Below are 22238 nucleotides of genomic sequence, written 5' to 3' on the forward strand. Positions count from 1 at the left end.
GTTGAATAATGAGAATACATGGACACAGGGAGAGGAACGTCACACACTGGGGCCTGTCAGGGGTTGGGGGCTAATGGAGGGATAGCATTAGGAGAAATACCTAATGTAGGTGATGGGTTGATGGGTACAGCAAACCACCATGGCATGTGTATACCTATGTAACAAACCTGCACATTCTGCACATGTACCCTAGAACTTAAAGTATAATAAAAAAGATACAAAGAATTTATCAACAAAGTATTAGAACTAATAAGAGATTTCAGTAAGAAGGAGATGTGTAATATCAATATACAAATTACTAATAGATACTAATAGTAACCAATAAGAAATAAAGGGACCACATTTATATTAACAATGAAACTATCAATGGAACAATCTTACCCAAAAATATGCAAGAGATAAACTATAAAACTTTCTAGAAAGTATTTTAAAAGACCCAGATATGTGGTGGTGCACACCTGTAGTCCCAGCTACTAGGGAGGCTGAGATGGGAGGAACTCCTGAACCCAGGAGGCGGAAGTTGCAATGAGCTGTGATCAGGCCACTGCACTCCAGTTTGGGTGACAGAGAGAGACCCTGTCTCAAAACAAAAACAAAAACAAAACAAAACAAAAACAGAAAAAAAACCCAGATAAAGAGGAAAACATGCCATGATTATAAACGGCAGGGTTCAATTTGTAAAGCTAAGTCACCTCAAATTCAAAAGCTCCTATTTATTTATTTATTTGAGGGAGTTTCATTCTTGTAGCCCAGGTTGGAGTGCAGTGGTGCGACCTTGGCTTACTGCAACCTCCGCCTCCTGGGTTTAAGTGATTGGAGTGCAGAGGCGAGATCTTGGCTCACTGCAACCTCCACCTCCTGTGTTTAACTGATTCTCCTGCTTCAGCCCCCAGAGCAGCTGGGATTAAAGGCACGCGCCACCACGCACGACTAATTTTCATATTTTTAGTAGAGATGGAGTTTCTCCATGTTGGCCAGGCTGGTCTCGAATTTTTTAAATGAAACTTGGCAAACTAATTCTCAAGTTCATTTGGATGAGTAAATTAGTAACAATTAGAAGCAAGTTACAAGAATAAAAATAAAGAAACTGAATTCCTCAGGTATCAAAACTTACTATAAGGTTGTAGTCAAAATAGTGTAGTATTGGTACAGAAACAGAGCAATTAAATATAATAGAGGATTCAGAAACAGATCCAAATAAATTCAATATTTAGTATATGAAAAATATGTCACTTCAAGCCTTGTGGAAAGAATAGACTAATAAATCGTTTGGGGATGAATGGATTTTTATTTACAAGAAAAAAATTAGAGTTCTCTTCATATAACACATTTTAAAAACTAAATTCAAGGTATTAAATAGCTACATGTAAAAAGGCAAAACTATAAAAGTTCTAGAATAAAATACAGGAAATATTTTTTACAATCTTGGGGTGGAAAGGTCTTCCTAAATAAGACAAAATTCAGAAGCCACAAAGAAAAAAACATACAGATGACTATATAAAGATATAAAACTTCTGTAAAAGATGTTTATAACAGAAGTATTACTACACCTGGTATAAAACAACTCCAATGAATATAAACAAAACAAACAAACAAATAAATAAATGGCAAACACCCAGTAGGAACAAAAGCAAAGAATATGAAGAAGTAGTTCACAAAAGAATAAAACGCTAATACCTAATAAGCATATGAAAAGATGTTCATCTTCACTGGCGATTAGGAAGATGCAAATTAAAAATGAGATTCCATCTTTCTCTGTCAAATTACCAAATATTAAACATTAAAAAAGTCCAGGTTTGCCTAGAATATGCAGGAACAGAACTCATATACTTCTGGTACAGAGTGAATTGGGACAAGCAATTTGGAGTGACAAATAACTGGCAAATAACTATTATTACAATGTGACAATAACTATCAAAATTAAAATATTTTCAACTCGTAGTTTTAGATTTACATCCTATAGAAATATTTGCACAAATGTGTAAAGATATATGTGTAAGGAACTTTATTTGTAATCGCTAAAAATATAAGACAATGTAAATGTCCAACAATAGGGCAATGATTTAATGGATGCTGAAATAGTCATAAAATGAAAACTTCTGTAGAGGTTTAAAGATTAGAGGTAAGTCTGATGAATTACTAAGTATAAAGTTATGGATCAATATGTAAAGTATGATTTTATTTTTGTGAAAAGAAATAACGTATGTGCCTGAATGTTCTTTGAAAAATGTCTAGAAAGATGTCAAAACTTTGACGGTGCCTACCTTTTGAGAATGGGTATGTAAATTGTAGTGGGGTGTGGGATGTATGTGAGTAGTTGGAGATTTTCACTTTCTACTTTATAAATTGTTTATGTATATATTCTATAAATAATTCCATATTCACAGAGTTAGTTTGCAACAAAAATAAAATGAACATATACAAAGGAATATAACAGACTAGGTCAATTGTACAAAATATATTTTATGGGAATTTGCCACTTAAAGCTGAGCAGAACTGAAATAAACTGTGACTCCCCCAAATCTTAAACAAGGAATTTTGAACCCTAACTTTGTTTATGGATTTGTGTGAACTGCAAAAAAAGTTACAAAATGTAGGGATTTAATTGGTACCAGAGCCAAAGCTGTATATTTTCTAGAACAAAACAATAGTGGAGACTTCAGATATGATGCACATTCTGTTTTGGATCTGGGCCCACCCACACAAATGGACAACACCACAGACATCAGTGCCTTTCCTGGAGTTCATCCACCTTTTCACTCCAAGAAAGTTACTTCTCATTCTCAGCTTACCTGTTTCCTCAGCCATCCTTGATTTCACCCTGTCTTGGTTTCCAACCATTCATCTCTTCTTCTGAATCAATGTTCATGTTTTCTTTTCTGTGACCTCTTCCAGGATAACACTTCTGGTATTTTTTTCCCTCCAGCCTTACATGTGTTCCTCACTACATCCCAGCCAGCTGGACCTGCCCTTAGCTACCTCATCTCTCTCTCTGACCTAATGACAGAAAAGCACATGATTCTCTTCACCTGACTTCATATATGGGTCCATGGTAGAGTTCTCTTACTTAAGCATGAAACTCTTGAAGAGAGCATAAACTTTGTTTAAGAAACCAGTATAACCCAGCACTACCTTATGAATAATTACAGTACAAACATCATTTGCTGCTTAAACTATATCGTTTTTTGACCAGTTTTAAACATTTAAAAGTTGTGATGTGACATATTCCAATGGAAAATTGCAATTTCCAAATCTCTACTCTTGAATCATTGGTTAATAAATGTTCCTGATCTGGTTTGCTTAGTTGACTTTGAAATATATCAGTCTGTGGTCCAGAATTTAAAACTTTCAAATTAGAAGAATGCATAGAGATCAATCATCTTATCCAAGGGTATCTGAGCTTCTCACTAGCTATAAGAAAGTGCTGGGATTACAGCTATAAGAAAAAGGAGGAAAAGGAGGAGGAGGAGGAGAAAGAGAAGGAAGAAGAGAATAAAGAAGAGTTTTGACCAGTAATATAAACATAGTTCTAAATCTGAATAACAATTTATTCTTCCAAAGTACACAGGTATAAGCCTACAGATCTAGTCTAAAATTACAAGTATATTTGGTTTCAATTTGGATTCCAGATTAACATCAAGCTTTTTTTTTTTTTGAGATGGAGTTTCACTCTTGTCGTCCAGGCTGGAACGCAGTGGCAGGATCTCAGCTCACTGCAACCTCCGCTGCCCAGGTTCAGGAGATACTCCTAACTCAACCTCCGTAGTAGCTAGGATTACAGGCACACACCACTACACCTGGCTAATTTTTGTATTTTTAGTAGAGACATGATTTCATCACGTTGTCCAAGCTGGTCTCGAACTCCTGACCTCAGGTGATCCGCCTGCCTCAGCCTCCCAAAGTGCTGGGATTACAGGCATGAGCCACCGTGCCTGGCCACTTTTTTCCTTTTATTTCAGTAGTTTTTTTTAAAAAAAGATATACTTTTTTACAATCAGATAAATCCAAATGTTAGCCAGAATTGGTCCCATAGCCATAAAATTTAGTATAATATTCGGATTCATATGCTTGCCTCTAAAATTTCAGAGATTTGGTATTGCTGTTAGTTCAATGAGTTTTTCTTAAAACTGAGCAACTTGGCTAGAGAAAATTTATTAATTTAGAGTTTATAATATAAGCGCAATTGAAGAAACTCATAGTATGAATCATGTCATCAAAATTTGTAAATCTCTTTTGAAGTTGTGACTTTATTTCTACTACAGTCATATGATACTTCAAAATCTGTGATTCCATGAAGCCAAGAGTAGCTCTTCAACAGGAAATGAATGAGTGCTTCAGGTAAATTCTGTAAAATCCACATGGTCAGTTTGAGTCTCAATATCTGTACTTCCTTGAACAAATAAATGATGTATTTGTTTTTCCTTTCTCAGCTTCTGATCCCATTAGTAAGAAAATACAGTCTTATGAGCAATGATGGAGCTGCATCTCTTAGGGGCATTTGATTCCCAAGAGACCAAAGCGCAAAGAGAATGTCAATTAAAAAAAATCAAATGTTTCCATGACTTAGCTATTTAACTGCTTTAAAATGAATGAATGCTGCTTCAAGTTCTTTCAAATACCCCACATCTTGGCAACAACGAAAGGAATTAACATGAAGAAAATTTACAATCTTTCATCACATCGAACAATGTCCCACATTTGAAAAGTTCACAGCACAGATTTCTGGTTCCTGAAAGAAACGAAAGACCTTCTTTGGATTTGAATAAACAGATGGACTTTCTTCTCCTTTTTCTTATAGTGCCCGATTTGTGTAAAGGGAGGTGGGAAGAAAACATCTTAGCTTAAAAGAGTGTCCTATAAAATAAAAGGTTTCATACTTGCCTATAGCTAATCTCTGAAGGTGGTTACAAAAGAGGATTTCTAAAACATTTTATATGCAATGGCCCAGACATGTGCATAAGTGGTCAAACTTTCAAGATGACAACTTAAAAATATAATACTCCTTTTGGACAAGCTTGTTTTTAAAACAGCAGCATCATTAACTTTGGCAAATCCAATTCTTAAATATCCTTTAAAATAGTTGATAAAAGAAAGAAGGTATCAGAACTATATAATGGTTGCAATGCATTTTTTAAAACCTCTTATTTTGAAATAATTTTAGAATCACAGAAAGTTGCAAATATAGTATAAGGAGTCCCATGTGCCCTACATGATGACATCTTATAAAGGGATAGTATAATATCAAAACCAAGAAATTTACATTGGCACATTACTGTTTTTTTTTTATTATACTTTAAGTTTTAGAGTACATGTGCACCACGTGCAGGTTTGTTACATACGCATACATGTGCCATGCTGGTGTGCTGCACCCATTAACTCGTCATTTAATATTAGGTATATCTCCTAATGCTATCCCTCCCCCCTCCCCCCACCCCACAACAGGCCCCAGTGTGTGATGTTCCCCTTCCTGTGTCCATGTGTTCTCATTGTTCAATTCCCACCTATGAGTGAGAACATGCAGTGTTTGGTTTTTTTGTCCTTGCGATAGTTTGCTGAGAATGATGGTTTCCAGCTTCATCCATGTCCCTACAAAGGACATGAACTCATCCTATTTTATGGCTGCATAGTATTCCATGGGGTATATGTGCCACATTTTCTTAATCCAGTCTATCATTGTTGGACATTTGGCTTGGTTCCAAGTCTTTGCTATTGTGAATAGTGCCGCAATAAACATACATGTGCATGTGTCTTTACAGCAGCATGATTTATAATGCTTTGGGTATATACCAAAGTATATACCCAGTAATGGGATGGCTGGGTCAAATGGTATTTCTAGTTCTAGATCCCTGAGGAATCGCCACACTGAATTCCACAATGGTTGAACGAGTTTACAGTCCCACCAACAGTGTAAAAGTGTTCCTATTTCTCCACATCTTCTCCAGCACCTGTTGTTTCCTGACTTTTTAATGATTGCCATTCTAACTGGTGTGAGATGGTATCTCATAGTGGTTTTGATTTGCATTTCTCTGATGGCCAGTGATGATGAGCATATTTTCATGTGTCTGCTGCCTGCATAAATGTCTTCTTTTGAGAAGCGTCTGTTCATATCCTTCGCCCACTTTTTGATGGGGTTGTTTGTTTTTTTCTTGTAAATTTGTTTGAGTTCATTGTAGATTCTGGATATTAGCCCTTTGTCAGATGAGTAGATTGCAAAAATTTTCTCCCATTCTGTAGGTTGCCTGTTCACTCTGATGGTAGCTTCTTTTGCTGTGCAGAAGCTCTTTAGTTTAATTAGATCCCATTTGTCAATTTTGGCTTTTGTTGCCATTGCTTTCAGTGTTTTAGACATGAAGTCCTTGCCCATGCCTATGTCCTGAATGGTATTGCCTAGGTTTTCTTCTAGGGTTTTTATGTTTTCAGGTCTAACATGTAAGTCTTTAATCCATCTTGAATTAATTTTTGTACAAGGTGTAAGGAAGGGATCCAGTTTCAGCTTTCTACATATGGCTAGCCAGTTTTCCCAGCAACATTTATTAAACAGGGAATCATTTCCCCATTGCTTGTTTTTCTCAGGTTTGTCAAAGATCAGATAGTTGTAGATACATAGCATTATTTCTGAGGGCTCTGTTCTGTTCCATTGATCTATATCTCTGTTTTGGTACCAGTACCATGCTGTTTTGGTTACTGTAGCCTTGTAGTATAGTTTAAAGTCAGGTAGTGTGATGCCTCTAGCTTTGTTCTTTTGGCTTAGGATTGACTTTACAATATGGGCTCTTGTTTGGTTCCATATGAACTTTAAAGTAGTTTTTTCCAATTCTGTGAGGAAAGTCATTGGTAGCTTCATGGGGATGGCATTCAATCTATAAATTACCTTGGGCAGTATGTCCATTTTCATGATATTGATTCTTCCCACCCATGAGCATGGAATGTTTTTCCATTTGTTTGTATCCTCTTTTACTTCACTGAGCAGTGGTTTGTAGTTCTCCTTGAAGAGGTCCTTCATGTCCCTTGTAAGCTGGATTCCTAGGTATTTTATTCTCTTTGGAGCAATTGTGAATGGGAGTTCACTCTTGATTTGGCTTTCTGTCTGTTATTGGTGTATAAGAATGCTTTGATTTTTGCATATTGATTTTGTATCCTGAGACGTTGCTGAAGTTGCCTATCAGCTTAAGGAGATTTTGGGCTGAGACGATGGGGTTTTCTAGATATACAATCATGTCATCTGCAAACAGGGACAATTTGACTTCCTCTTTTCCTAATTCAATGCCCTTTATTTCCTTCTCCTGCCTGATTGCCCTGGCCAGAACTTCCAACACTATGTTGAATAGGAGTGGTGAGAGAGGGCATCCCTGTCTTGTGCCAGTTTTCAAAGGGAATGCTTCCAGTTTTTGCCCATTCAGTATGATATTGGTTGTGGGTTTGTCATAGATAGCTCTTATTATTTTGAGATACGTCCCATCAATACCTAATTTATTGAGAGTTTTTAGTATGAAGTGCTGCTGAATTTTGTCAAAGGCCTTTTCTGCATCTATTGAGATAATCATGTGGTTTTTGTCTTTGGTTCTGTTTATATGCTGCACTACGTTTATTGATTTGCATATGTTGAACCAGCCTTGCATCCCAGGGATGAAGCCCACTTGATCATGGTGGATAAGCTTTTTGATGTGCTACTGGATTCAGTTTGCCAGTATTTTATTGAGGATTTTTGCATCGATGTTCATCAGGGATATTGGTCTAAAATTCTCTTTTTTTGTTGTGTCTCTGACAGGCTTTGGTATCAGGATGATGCTGGCCTCATAAAATGAGTTAGGGAGGAATCCCTCCTTTTCTATTGATTGGAATAGTTTCAGAAGGAATGGTACTAGCTCCTCCTTCTACCTCTGGTAGAAATCGGCTGTGAATCCATCTGGTCCTGGACTTTTTTTGGTTGGTAAGCTATTAATTATTGCCTCAATTTCAGAGCCTGTTATTGGTCTATTCAGAGATTCAACTTCTTCCTGGTTTAGTTTTGGGAGAGTGTATGCGTTGAGGAATTTATCTATTTCTTGTAGATTTTCTAGTTTATTTGCATAGAGGTGTTTATAGTATTCTCTGATGGTAGTTTGTATTTCTGTGGGAATCAGTGGTAATATCTCCTTTATCATTTTTTATTGCATCTATTTGATTCTTCTCTCTTTTCTTCTTTATTGGTCTTGCTAGCAGTCTATCAATTTTGTTGATCCTTTCAAAAAATCAGCTCCTGGATTCATTGGTTTTTTGAAGGGCTTTTTGTGTCTCTATCTCCTTCAGTTCTGCTCTGATCTTTGTTATTTCTTGCCTTCTGCTAGCTTTTGAATGTGTTTGCTCTTGCTTCTCTAGTTCTTCTAATTGTGATGTTAGGGTGTCAATTTTAGATCTTTCCTGCTTTCTCTTGTGGGAATTTAGTGCTATAAATTTCCCTCTACACACTGCTTTAAATGTGTCCCAGAGATTCTGGTATGTTGTGTCATTGTTCTCATTGGTTTCAAAGAACATCTTTATTTCTGCCTTCATTTCGTTATGTACCCAGTAGTCATTCAGGAGCAGGTTGTTCAGTTTCCATGTAGTTGAGCAGTTTTGAGTGAGTTTCTTAATCCTGAGTTCTAGTTTGATTGCACTGTGGTCTGAGAGACAGTTTGTTATAATTTCTGTTCTTTTACATTTGCTGAGAAGTGCTTTACTTCCAACTATGTGGTCAATTTTGGAATAAGTGTGGTGTGGTGCTGAGAAGAATGTATATTCTGTTGATTTGGGATGGAGAGTTCTGTAGATGTCTATTAGGTCCACTTGGTGCAGAGCTGAGTTCAATTCCTGGATGTGCTTGTTAACCTCCTGTCTCATTGATCTGTCTAATGTTGACAGTGGGGTGTTAAAGTCTCCCATTATTATTGGGTGGGAGTCTAAGTCTCTTTCTAGGTCTCTAAGGACTTGCTTTATGAATCTGGATGCTCCTGTATTGGGTGCATGGATATTTAGGTTAGCTCTTCTTGTTGAATTAATCCCTTTACCATTATGTAATGACCTTCTTTGTCTCTTTTGATCGTTGTTGGTTTAAAGTCTGTTTTATCAGAGACTAGGATTGCAACCCCTGCCTTTTTTTGTTTTCCATTTGCTTGGTAGATCTTCCTGCATCCCTTTATTTTGAGCCTATCTGTGTCTCTGCACGTGAGATGGGTTTCCTGAATACAGCACACTGATGGTTCTTGATTCTTTATCCAATTTGCCAGTCTGTGTCTTTTAATTGGCACATTTAGCCCATTTACATTTAAAGTTAATATTGTTATGTGTGAATTTGATCCTGTCATTATGATGTTAGCAGGTTATGTTGCTCGTTAGTTGATGCAGTTTCTTCCTAGCATCGATGGTCTTTACGATTTGGCATGTTTTTGCAGTGGCTGGTACCAGTTGTTCCTTTCCATGTTTAGTGCTTCCTTCAGGAGCTCTTTTAGGGCAGGCCTGGTGGTGACAAAATCTCTCAACATTTGCTTTTCTGTAAAGTATTTTATTTCTCCTTCACTTATGAAGCTTAGTTTGGCTGGATATGAAATTCTGGGTTGAAAATTCTTTTCTTTAAGAATGTTGAATATTGGCCCCCACTCTCTTCTGGCTTGTAGAGTTTCTGCCGAGGGATCTGCTGTTAGTCTGATGGGCTTCCCTTTGTGGGTAACCCGACCTTTCTCTCTGGCTGCCCTTAACATTTTTTCCTTCATTTCAACTTTGGTGAATCTGACAATTATGTGTCTTGGAGTCGCTCTTCTCGAGGAGTATCTTTGTGGCTTTCTCTGTTTTTCCTGAATTTGAATGTTGGCCTGCCTTGCTAGATTGGGGAAGTTCTCCTGGATAATATCCTGCAGAGTGTTTTCCAACTTGGTTCCATTCTCCCCGTCACTTTCAGGTACACCAATCAGATGTAGATTTGGCCTTTTCACATAGTCCCATATTTCTTGGAGGCTTTGTTCATTTCTTTTTGTTCTTTTTTCTCTAAACTTCTCTTCTCATTTTATTTCATTCATTTGATCTTCCATCACTGATACCCTTTCTTCCAGTTGATTGAATCAGCTACTGAGACTTGTGCATTCGTCACATAGTTCTGGTGCCATGGTTTTCAGCTCCATCAGGTCCTTTAAGGACTTCTCTGCATTGGTTATTCTAGTTAGCCATTCATCTAATTTTTTTTCAATGTTTTTAACTTCTTTGCTATGGGTTCAAACTTCCTCCTTTAGCTCGGAGTAGTTTGATTGTCTGAAGCCTTCTTCTCTCAACTCGTCAAAGTCATTCTCCATCCAGCTTTGTTCCATTGCTGGTGAGGAGCTGCATTCCTTTGGAGGAGGAGATGCACTCTGATTTTTAGAGTTTCCAGTTTTTCTGCTCTGTTTTTTCCCCATCTTTGTGGTTTTATCTACCTTTGGTCTTTGATGATGGTGACGTACAGATGGGGTTTTGGTGTGGATGTCCTTTCTGTTTGTTAGTTTTCCTTCTAACAGACAGGACCCTCAGCTGCAGGTGTGTTGGAGTTTGCTGGAGGTCCACTCCAGACCCTGTTTGCCTGGGTATCAGCAGCGGAGGCTGCAGAACAATGAATATTGCTGAACAGCAAATGTTGCTGCCTGATCATTCCTCTGGAAGCTTCGTCTCAGAGGGGTACCTGGCCATGTGAGGTGTCAGTCTGCCCCTTCTGGGGGGTGCCTCCCAGATAGGCAACTTGGGGGTCAGGGACCTACTTGAGGAGGCAGTCTGTCCGTTCTCAGATCTCCAGCTGCATGCTGGGAGAACCACTACTCTCTTCAAAGCTGTCAGACAGGGACATTTAAGTCTGCAGAGGATTCTGCTCCCTTTTGTTTGGCTATTCCCTGCCCCCAGAGGTGGAGTCTACAGAGGCAGGCAGGCCTCCTTGAGCTGCGGTGGGCTCCACCCAGTTCAAGCTTCCTGGCAGCTTTGTTTACCTACTCAAGCCTCGGCAGTGGCGGGCGCCTCTCCCCCAGCCTTGCTGCCACCTTGCAGTGTGATCTCAGACTTCTGTGCTAGCAATGAGTGAGGCTCCGTGGGCGTGGGACCCTCTGAGCCAGGTGCGGGATATAATCTCCTGGTGTGCCGTTTGCTAAGACCGTTGGAAAAGAGCAGTATTAGGGTGGGAGTGACCCGATTTTCCAGGTGCCATCTGTCACCCCTTTCTTTGACTAGGAAAGGGAATTCCCTGACCTCTTGAGCTTCCCAGGTGAAGCGATGCCTTGCCCTGCTTTGGCTCACGCTCGGTGCACTGCACCCACTGTCCTGCACCTACTTTTTGACACTCCCCAGTGAGATGAGCCCGGTACCTTAGTTGGAAATGCAGAAATCACCCATCTTCTGCGTTGCTCACGATGGGAGCTGTAGACTGGAGCTGTTCCTATTCGGCCATCTTGGCTCCACCCCAGGCACATTACTGTTAATGTACCCATCACAGTTGCTATGTTGCTCAGTTGTCACCATTGTTTAACCTGCATTCATTTGCATGTACATGGGTGTGTGCATGTGTGCCTAATTCTATGCAATTTTATCCCGTATATAAATTTGTATAACCACCATTACAATCAAGATACAGCTGTTCAATCATTGCAAAAGAAATCTTTCATGCTATCTGCCTGTATTTGTACCCCCTACCTAACCTGTCTCCTTGTCACTTGGCAACTGCTAATCTGTTCTCAATTTCTAATTGTTTTTACTTCAAACACGTTATTTACATGGAGTCTTACTGCATGGAACCTTTTGAGATTGACTTTTTTCACTAAGCATAACACCTCTGAGGTTTATGCAGGTTGTTTCATGTATCAATAATTCATTCCTTTTGATTGCTGAGTGGTATTCCATGGTATGAATGTACCAGGGTTTGTTCAATAATTCAACCATTAAAGGGCATTTGGGTTATTCTGAGTATTTTGCTAGCACAAATAATGCTGTAGTAAACACCCACATTCAGATTTTTGTGTGAACATAAGTTTTCATTTTTCTGGAATACATGCCCAAGAGTGCTCAACTGCTGAGTTACATGTTTAGTTTTGTTAGAAAATGTCTCCTTTCCAGAGAGGCTGTACCATTTTACAATCTCACCTGCAATGTATGACCCATCTTCTCTGGATCCTTGCCAGTTTCCATTATTATCACTATGTTTTCCCTTTATCCATTCCAAAATGTGTGTAGTGATGCCTCGTTGTGGTTTCAGTTTGCACTTCTCTAATGACTAATGATCTTGATCGTGTTGGGATGTGCTTATTTGCCTCTCCTACACTGTCTTCTGTGAAATTTTTCTTTATGCTTTTTGCTCATTTAAAAATTGAACTGTTTGGTTTTTACTGTTGAGTTTTGAGCTATTTATATATATTCTTGACGTAAAGCCTTTACTGAATATGTGGTTTGCAAATAATTTTCTCCCACCAATTCATTTGTATAAGACAAAAATCAGAACTAGGCCCTAAGATAAGAAGATATTTGATTTTATAGATAGAGGATTATATTCAAGGCTATGTGACTTTGAGTTTAGCCATTATTTTAGCCCACATTCAGAAGCTCTTTGATACAGTGATGACCCAGTACGCTAAGCAGAATCAAAAAATGAAAAATCACCACTAGTTAGGATTAGTTCCTACATTTTAAAGACAAATGTCATCTCCATAACTTCAGATTACAAAGGAAAGCTCTTACTGCTGATGAAATGGGTAGTTCAAGAAAGCAGAAAATCTATTTTCAAGGCAGCAGAATGACAGATAACCTGATCTTTAAACCTTCTATCATTTGTATGTAATACTTATTGAGTATTTGCTATACGTTACTATAAAATCGTCTGATTTAAGAGTCTATGATTTTTTCTAGTACACCTTGCTTACTCTAGAAATGGTAATTATACATTCTCAATTTGAGGGGGCAGTTTACATATCAAATATTCTAAAATATTACCAGAAGAAACCATTAAAATATTCTCCAAATATTTGACCATCAAAATTATTTCTATTAGACTACCCCTTATCCTGGCAAAGATCCTTGGTTAGAATGTTCCAGATATGCCTCACTTCTCATATGCCCTTCCCTGCCCACACCCCCAGATGCTCTAATGGTCATGCTCTATATCACATGACTCTGTCCCCTGGCCACAGCTGATCAGATTAAAGGATAGGCACTTGAGCCGAGGCTGTTCAGTGACTCCAGACTTGGATGTACTAATTCAGAAGAAGATAGGCTGGGTCAATTACACTCCTTGTTCAGGAATTTGGAATTGAAAAAACTGAAGTGAGATTAAATAACCATAAGAGCTGGACTGAAATGTCATGAAGTGGCCACTACAGGCCTTGTGCAAGCTGGAAACCAGGCTCTGGGAGATGGGGTCAGCAGGTGCACTGAGAGAAGCAGAAATGCCATGAGTCTGCTGATGAGGGTTGTGAGAGGGAGGCAGAGAGAATAATTTCTTGGTGCCCTGATGGTTTTCTGGCTCTGGTTATGATTCTAGTCCATACATAGCTTTAGAAGACACTCTGTTTTTAGGATCGCTTGAGCCCAGGAGTTTGAGGCTGCAGTGAGCTATGATCATGCCACTGTACTCCAACCTGGGTGACAGAGAGATACAGACTTTATCTCTCTTAAAAGAAGAAGAAGAAAGAAGGAGGAGGAGGAGGAAGAAAGAGGAAAAGGAGGAGGAGGACACTATGTCAAGTTCTCTACTTATGACATAGACCTGGTGGTCTTTTTTACTTGGAAGTGATAGTCAATAGCTATAGCAAAATTTGCATAGTATAATAAGGGCAGCATTCTTTCAAAAAGTTTTCAATTGATGTTAAATCTCCCCAGAGAGAGACAGGCACTTCCACATATGACTGGTGGGAGTATACACTGGTTCAACCCTCCTAAAGGGCAATTGAGTGAAATGGATATAGGATTGTCTCTTTAAAAATATATGCATAGTAGAAAATCTAGAAGTAAATATTAAAATACTAATAAGATAGCAGTTATCTCTAGATAATAAGATTATAAATTATTTAAATGTTATCCTTTTCTACCATGAGTATCTCTAACAATTTTTCTAAAAAGCAGATGTTTAAAATACAAAAACCAGCTACCAGTTATTGAGTTCTTACATGAGCTAGATGCTTTACATACATTGTCTCATTTCATTTTTAAAATGATTCTATGAGGCAAATACTATTATTCTCACTTTACAAATGAGGAAGTTGAAGCTCCTAGATATAAAAAAAAAGTCTTTCTAAACATAGTGACTAATAAATGGTACTAAAATGTAAATTCCATGAGATCAGGGATATTTTCTGTTTTGTGTATTGTTATATCCCCAGCATCTATAACTCACTAATTTTTTTTTTTGAGACAAGGTCTCGCTCTGTCACCCAGGTCACTGCAACCTCAACCTCTCAAGCTCAAGAATCCTCCCGCCTTAGCCTACAAGTAGCTGTGACCATAGGTGCGTTCCATCATGCCCAGCTAATTAAAAAAAATTTTTTTTTAGAGACAGAGCCTCATTATGTTGCCCGGGCTGGTCTCAAACTCCTGGCCTCAAGTGATTCTCCCATCTTGACCTCTCAAAGTGCTGGGATTACAGGTGTGACCACCACACCTGGCCACGAAATGCTTTTAAATGAATGACGGGCAGAACCAGGCTTTGTACCCCAGTATGCCTTACTCCAAAACCTCTACTCTAAGCCCTTGCTCTAAACCAACACTCCAAAGAAGCCCTTCTGCAATTTATGACCTTGATAAATGTGTTCCTTCACATTTTAATTTACTTCATTTAAAATAGGAAGAAATGACAATGGGAAATGTTTATAAAACATAATGATACTCTAGGAAATCTAAAGTCACATGATGTGTTACTGTGTTGCCCTAGTTAGTAAATTAATAGGTTAGTTTACACATAACCTTAACAAAGCTTTATATTATATAACATTTATATATTTTATTTAATATGGTGTTTGTAGTCATTGCTAGGGAAATTTGGATATTTGATCCATAGTTATAAATTCAATTCTGAATTTATTATGCCATCATATTTATGGAAAAAGTCAGCTTCTCATATAATGTTGACTTCCGGTAGCTTTTCTAGAAGCTAGCACATGAGAAGAATGAACATTCTTGATATTGTTATTCAAAATCATAATTTATTCCTTACTAGCTACATTGCCTTTTAAATCAGCATGAAATACTATTTTTGGAGGAAACCTGACATTCAAACTATAATTTTGTGACAGTTATAGCAATGTCAACCTGAGGTTTTAGAATAAGGCTTATGACAAATACATTTCCAGTTTCTAATTCAATTTTAATAATAGTACCACAATTACTAGATCTTAGCCAAAACACTAAGAAGAAAAATTTAGTCATAGCTATGAAATTTATGAAAGGCCAACTTTTCCATATAGCAATGTTTTATCCCAAACTTTGTGCTACTCTTCTTTCCTCACTGTTTCTGATTAGCTTAAGGCATGAGAGGAAGTATCTGAGATGATGTTATAGAGATTTGCCTTCTCAATATCGTGAAAATGGCCATACTGCCCAAATTTATAGATTCGGTGCTATTCCCATCAAACTACCATTGACATTCTTCAAAGAATTGGAAAAAACTATTTTAAATTTCACATGGAATCAAAGAAGACCCCGTACAGCCAAGACAATCCTAAGCAAAAAGAACAAAGCTGGAGGCATCATGCTACCTGATTTAAACTATACTACTAGGCTACAGTAACCAAAACAGCATTGTACTGGTATCAAAACAGATATATAGACCAATGGAGCAGAACAGAGACCTCAGAAATAACACCGCACATCTACAACCATCTGATCTTTGACAAACCTGACAAAAACAAGCAATAGGGAAAGGCTCTCCTATTCAGTAAATGGTGCTGGGAAAACTGGCTAGCCATATGCAGAAAACTGAAAATGGACCCATTCCTTACACCTTATACAAAAATTAACTCAAGATGGATTAAAGATTTAAATGTAAAACCCAAAAGATAAAAACCCTGGAAGAAAGCCTAGCCAATACCATTCAGGACATAGGCATGGGCAAAGACTTCGAGACAAAAATGCCAAAAGCGATTGCAACAAAAGCCAAAATTGACAAATGGGATCTAATTAAACTAAAGAGCTTCTGCACAACAAAAGAAACTATCATCAGAGTGAACAGGCAAGCTACAGAATAGGAGAAAAATTTTGCAATCTATCCATCCGACAAAGGGCTAATATCCAGAATCTACAAGAACTTACACAAATTTACAAGAAAAAAACAAACAACCCCAACAAAAAGTGGGCAAAGAATGTGAACAGACACTTCTCAAAAGAAGACATTTACACGGCCAACAAACATATGAAAAAAAGCTCAACATCACTCATCATCAGAGAAATGCAAATCAAAACCACAGTGAGATACCATCTGACGTCAGTCAGAATAGCGATTATTAAAAAGTCAGGAAACAACAGATGCTGGAGAGGATGTGGAGAAATAGGAATGCTTTTACACTGTTGGTGGGAATGTAAATTAGTTCAACCATTGTGGAAGACAGTATGGCCATTCCTCAAGGATCTAGAACAAGAAATACCATTTGACCCAGCCATCCCATTACTGGGTATATACCCAAAGGAATATAAGTCATTCTACTATAAAGACACATGGACGTGTATGTTTATTGCAGCACTATTTGCAACAGCAAAGACACGGAACCAACCCAAATGCCCATCAATGATAGACTAGATAAAGAAAATGTGGTACATATACACCATGAAATACTATGCAGCCATAAAAAGGAATGAGATCAAGTCCTTTGCAGGGACGTGCATGAAGCTGGAAGCCATCATCCTTAGCAAACTAAAACAGGAACAGAAAACCAAATACCACATGTTCTCACTGATAAGTGGGAGTTGAACAATGAGAACACATGGATACAGAGAGGGGAACAACACATACCAGGGCCTGTTGGGGCATGGTGGGGTGAGGGGAGGGAACTTAAAGGACGGGTCAATAGGTGTAGCAAACCACCATGGCATACATATACCTATGTAACAAACCTGCACATTCTGCACATATATCCTGTTTTTTTTTTTAGAAGAAAAAAATTATAATTTTTTAAAAAAGAAAAATAATTAGAGATGTGCCATCTAGCATCATTTCAATTTAATATTATTCTGGGAGTTCAAGCCAATGTAAGAAAACAGATAATATAAACCCAAGAAAAATAAGTAATGGAAGAAACAAAAACCTTATTATTTGAAAACCATTATGTATCTAACAAAATGCCCAAGGAATCAGCTAACATTTTTAGGCTTAATAGAACAGTAAATAGCCAGATAAAATATAAAATATAGAAAAGTCATTAATATTCTTAAATATCAAAAATTACAATCTAGAAAAACCTAATTTTAAAAAGGTATAATTTACAATAGCAATAAAATATGTAAAGAGAGAAGTAGACTTAATAATTGTTTGGCTATATAAACAAAATAATAAAACTTGTTGGGTCATAATATCCAGGAAGAATAAAATATGGCAAATATGTCAACTCAATGTTATTTAAAAAAATGAATTCAATCCCAAACAAAATCACAATGAGATTCTTTTTAGAATTTAGAAGAATGTTATAATATTCATCTAGGAAAATAAAGAGATGAAGATAAAAATATTCTAAAAAAGAGAAAGGAAAATGAGGAAGTGAAATAACAATATGTCACGGAAACAGAAGAGAAACCCCAGAAATAGACTGTTATACATAAGGATTAAATAAATGACAAAATACAACATAAAATAATGAAGATTTGAAAATACACATTTATGGGAGACATTCATTAGAACTTGGAATTAAATTATTTTAGATGGCCGGAGTGGTGGCTTACGCCTGTAATCCCAACACTTTGGGAAGCTGAGGCGGGCAGATCACTTGAGGTCAGGAGTTCAAGACCAGCCTGGCCCACATGGTGAAACCCCATCTCTACTAAAAATACAAAAATTAGCCAGGCCCGGTGATGCATACCTGTACTCCTAGCTACTCTGGAGGCTGAGGTGGGAGTATCGCTTAAACCCGGGAGGCAGAGCTTGCAGTGAGCTGAGATCGCACCACTGCACTCCAGCCTGGGTGACAGATCAAGGCTCCATCTCAAAAAAAAAAAATTACTTTAAATCAAATACTTCATACCTTATCCCAAAATATATCTCAGATGTCTAAGGTAGTAAATATTCTTAAACTCATAAATAAGTAAGTAAAAAAAACAACAAAAACAGTGAGTAAGTGTTAATGAAACCTCTAGAGAGACGACAATTTGCTTAAGCTTAAAGCATTAGCTTATGGAAGGATTTATGGTTTCATACATAATTTTTAAAACATTTATTCAAATTAAAAATAGCTGCTGGGCATGGTGGCACACACTTGTAATCCCATCACTTTGGGAAGCCAAAGTGGGCAGATCTCTTGATCTCAGGAGTTCAAGACCAGCCTGGGCAACATGGCAAAACCCGTCTCTACAAAAAACAGAAAAATTACCTGGGCATGGTGATGAGTGCCTGTAGTCTCAGCTACATAGGAGGCTGAGGTGGGAGGATCGCTTGAGCCCAGGAGGTTGAGGCTGCAGTGCGCCACGATTGTGTCACTGCACTCCAGCCTGCATGACAGAGTGAAACCCTGTCTCAAAAAAAAAAAAAATTAAAAAATTGCAAAACTAGGAAGAAATTAGAGAAGTATATTAATTTCTTTAGGCTACTAGAACTTGTATGGTCTGTTGTATCCTACTCACCTTGCACAGTACTGGGTACATAGTAAGTTTCCAATAGGTATCTGTTGACCAAATATTGCAATAATTAACTAAGTAGACTTTCATTATCTGATGAGACAAAAAAGGGACCCGAGTCCAATTAGTCAGCTGCAACTATGAATAATGAGTGCAAATTAATTTCTTTGGCCCAGATGCATAAGAACCATGGACAGGAAGCTGTCTAATCAGCTGTGGAATGGAGAAGTGATAGGAACAACAGGTTGGCTATGGAAGTGTTATCGGGCCACATCAAGTCCCGCCACAAGCATTAGCTGTTGGAGGGTGAAAACAGCCAACAGGCCACACTGGTCTAAGACAGTCAGCAGATGTATGGCTTGACTCAATTAAGAAATCTTATTCAACTTGGGAGGTCCAAAAAGCAGACTGGCTGGATGACAAGACTTCTAAACAGCAATCTCAGCTGCTAAACGAAGGCTGTGGTTGTGTTTGGAGAGGAGAGAGAGAGAACCACATACTTCTCTTCAGTCTTCTTCTAGAATAATTGCAACATCCTGAAGCACTTACACCTGATGGTTCTGCAGCTTCCATCTGAGGCAGTCAAGGGATCTAAAAGTCAGTATATGACTGTTCTCAATGTATATAGCAAGGAAAACACTCATTCAAAATCACTTAGTTGAGGAATCTGTGCAGTACGATGTTTCTATGTTATTTTCAGAGTCTACTTTGTGGTGATTGCTCACAGCATTCCATATATTTTTGCAGAATCAGTAAATGAATTATCATTTTTTTGGATAAGGTTTAAAAATGATCATTGTGGTTTTGTCAAAACCTTGTTTTCCAATTTGGTGCTGGAAACTGGTTTTAGAAATATAGGGAACCGATCTAACATTTGCTAATGATATGAATCTGTGTTCCCATCTTTTTAGTCCTATTTTCCCAGAGTGATGAGAATAAATGCATTGGGAGAAATTGGGAGCACAGGCCTGTCCATCTTCATTTCATGCCGGGATTCAGTGTTTCCCTGCTATAATGATGCCCTCATAGGCCTACCTACAATAATTCTCCCATCTGTCAGATTGGAGGATAGTTCACTCAAGAGGAGTAGAATTATTTTTGCTATTTAACCAGCAGGCAGGCTACTGGATGAAAAGGGCCTGAATAGATGGCAAACCATTAGTTTCCTAGCTATTCCTACAGCAACTTCCAGAGCACAAAGAGGAAAGTGTAGGTTTTTTAAAGCTATTTGTGAACTAGCTGGTAATGACGGGACCAGTGTTAAGCACATGTAAAAAGACATTTCTACATGGTGGCAAGATAAGAGAAACTGATAGGCCAAATATTTTAAACTCCAGGATCAAATTGGAATAATGTAAAAGTGATTGTAATCTGAGGCAGTAGAATTCAATTTTCCTTGCATTATGTTGATTTCTCTGAGCAGACCCAGGTTAAATGATTGCTCTGAGGTTGATGACACAGTGATTCCAAGTGCCAACAATGACTTCAGCCTGATGGCAACCTTTACAAATTGCTTCCTGTAAATTCTTTGTGAGAATAACAAGCAATTCATTTTGCTTGAGAGTGACTTTTAGCTAAGGGACTCCACCCAACAATCTGGATTTAATAAAACAAAATACATTTTGGTATTACAAACATCTTTTTTGAGATGTAAGTTCCCCACATAAGTTTTCGTAAAAGCAAACTATTTTCATTTTTTCTCCAGTGAAAGCCAGATGGATCCTTATGCATAGCCAACAATTACTTAGTGCATGTGATGAGCTGGTGGGGAAGGGCAGAAGGGGAGGGAGGGTCACAGCAGAGTCATATTTGTGTGTGTGCATGTAAGATATTCAGGGTAATACAAAAGACTTCTAAATCCACAACCAGAACTATGCTTACTTATTCATTCATTTATTCAACATACAGTATTTATTGAGCACCAGGCACTGTTGTAGGCTTTCGGGACACAACAGTTGAACAAAACAGACAATATCTTTGCTCTCATGAAACTTAAATTCTAGTGACGAAAAGACAGACAATAAACTAAAAGCTACGCAAAGAAAAATTCCAAGGGGGACTCAACGTATTTTAATGAGCAAGATAGAGGAATTATCTGCTTACAGACGAGTAGGTAAAGGAGGCATTTACATCTTTGTGACTGGTAGTAGATAAAATCATAGCAGTTAAAATTTAACTAGGCATTGTTCATATATTGTATATAATTTATAACCTAGTTACTGAACTCAAGGAGGTTACAATTCCAACTTTCAAGGTGTTCCTGCACGTCAGACAGAGAGAGAAGGAAGAACCATCAGACATTTTATATGCCATCCAAGTCAGAGCTACATTGTCTTCAAGGTTGCAATCAGCATGAAGAGGGTTTAGAATCCTTGGGCCTTGAAAAATTCATTTTTGACACCGTATGTCATTTTCTACTTGGTAAAAAACCAATATAGTCATTGGCATGACAAGAAAACTTCTATTAGTTAGAAAGAATATTCATAAAGATGAGAATAGTAGACACTGGGGACTCCAAAAGGAGGGAGGGAGCAAGGGCTGAAAAACTTCCTACTGGATACTATGTTCGCTATCTGGGTGATGGATCAATAGAAGCTCACACCTCAGCCCCATGCAATATACCCTTGTAACACCTGCATATGTACCCCCTGAATCTAAAATTAAAATAAAAATAGAAAAAGAATGTCCAATCCACTTTGTTCATTCCAATGAACTATGATTAAAGGAGCTAGAAAAGGAAACATGCCTTTAAAAAAAAAAAACAGACATGTTGTCCTCAGAGCTCATGGAATCAAAATCACCTTATGTTCCTGCTGTCCTTCTGGGGTCCATCAGAGCTGCACCACTTACCTCCTCAATCTTGCAGAAGAAAGAACTTTCCTAAGGACAACCATTCTAATATCCCTGATCACAGTTGCTTATTGTTCAAAACTGTGTCTTCGAAGTCTTTCATTTACTTTTGTGAAAAGAGTTAAATCATGTGACAAGCATATGTTCGGCATCCACCAGGTGTAAGGCATTATGTGGGGCAAAACTGGGGCCTACAAAGATGTTGAAGACATAGCCAGATGCAGTGGCTCATGCCTCTCCTGCAATCCCAGCACTTTGGGAGGCTGAGGTGGGCAGATCACTTGAGATCAGCAGATAAAGACCAGCCTGGCCAACATGATGAAACCCCACCTCTATAAAACACACAAAAATTAGCTGGGCATAATGGTGCGCACCTATAGTTCCAGCTACTTGGGAGGCCGAGGCACAAGGATTGCATGAACTCGGGAGGTGGCGCCATCTTGGCCCACTGCACTCCAGCCTGGGCAACAGAGAGTCTGCCTCAGAATGAATACAGTAAAAAAATAAAAAATGAAGACACATGGTAGCTACCTTTACAGGGCTTATGGTTAAGAGGAGGCCAAATACACAGACAGCTATAAAACAAGGTGAAAACAGGCAAGTGCCTTGAGAGAGAGAAACAG

The 22238-nt window shown here is 38.0% G+C and overlaps 1 long non-coding RNA gene across 1 annotated transcript in view; it reads left to right on the plus strand.

The window, feature by feature from the left end:
* Window positions 1-4785, plus strand: part of LOC107973482 (uncharacterized) — a 49534-nt gene extending 44749 nt beyond the window's left edge. The window contains exons 3-4 of the long non-coding RNA XR_001715814.4: window positions 4263-4338; window positions 4431-4785. This is a non-coding gene — a long non-coding RNA (uncharacterized LOC107973482). The remainder of the gene's footprint in view (window positions 1-4262; window positions 4339-4430) is intronic.
* Window positions 4786-22238: the final 17453 nt, after the last annotated feature.

This window comes from Pan troglodytes, chromosome 12 (genome assembly GCF_028858775.2).
Source record: "Pan troglodytes isolate AG18354 chromosome 12, NHGRI_mPanTro3-v2.0_pri, whole genome shotgun sequence".
In the NCBI taxonomy this organism is placed as follows: domain Eukaryota; kingdom Metazoa; phylum Chordata; class Mammalia; order Primates; family Hominidae; genus Pan; species Pan troglodytes.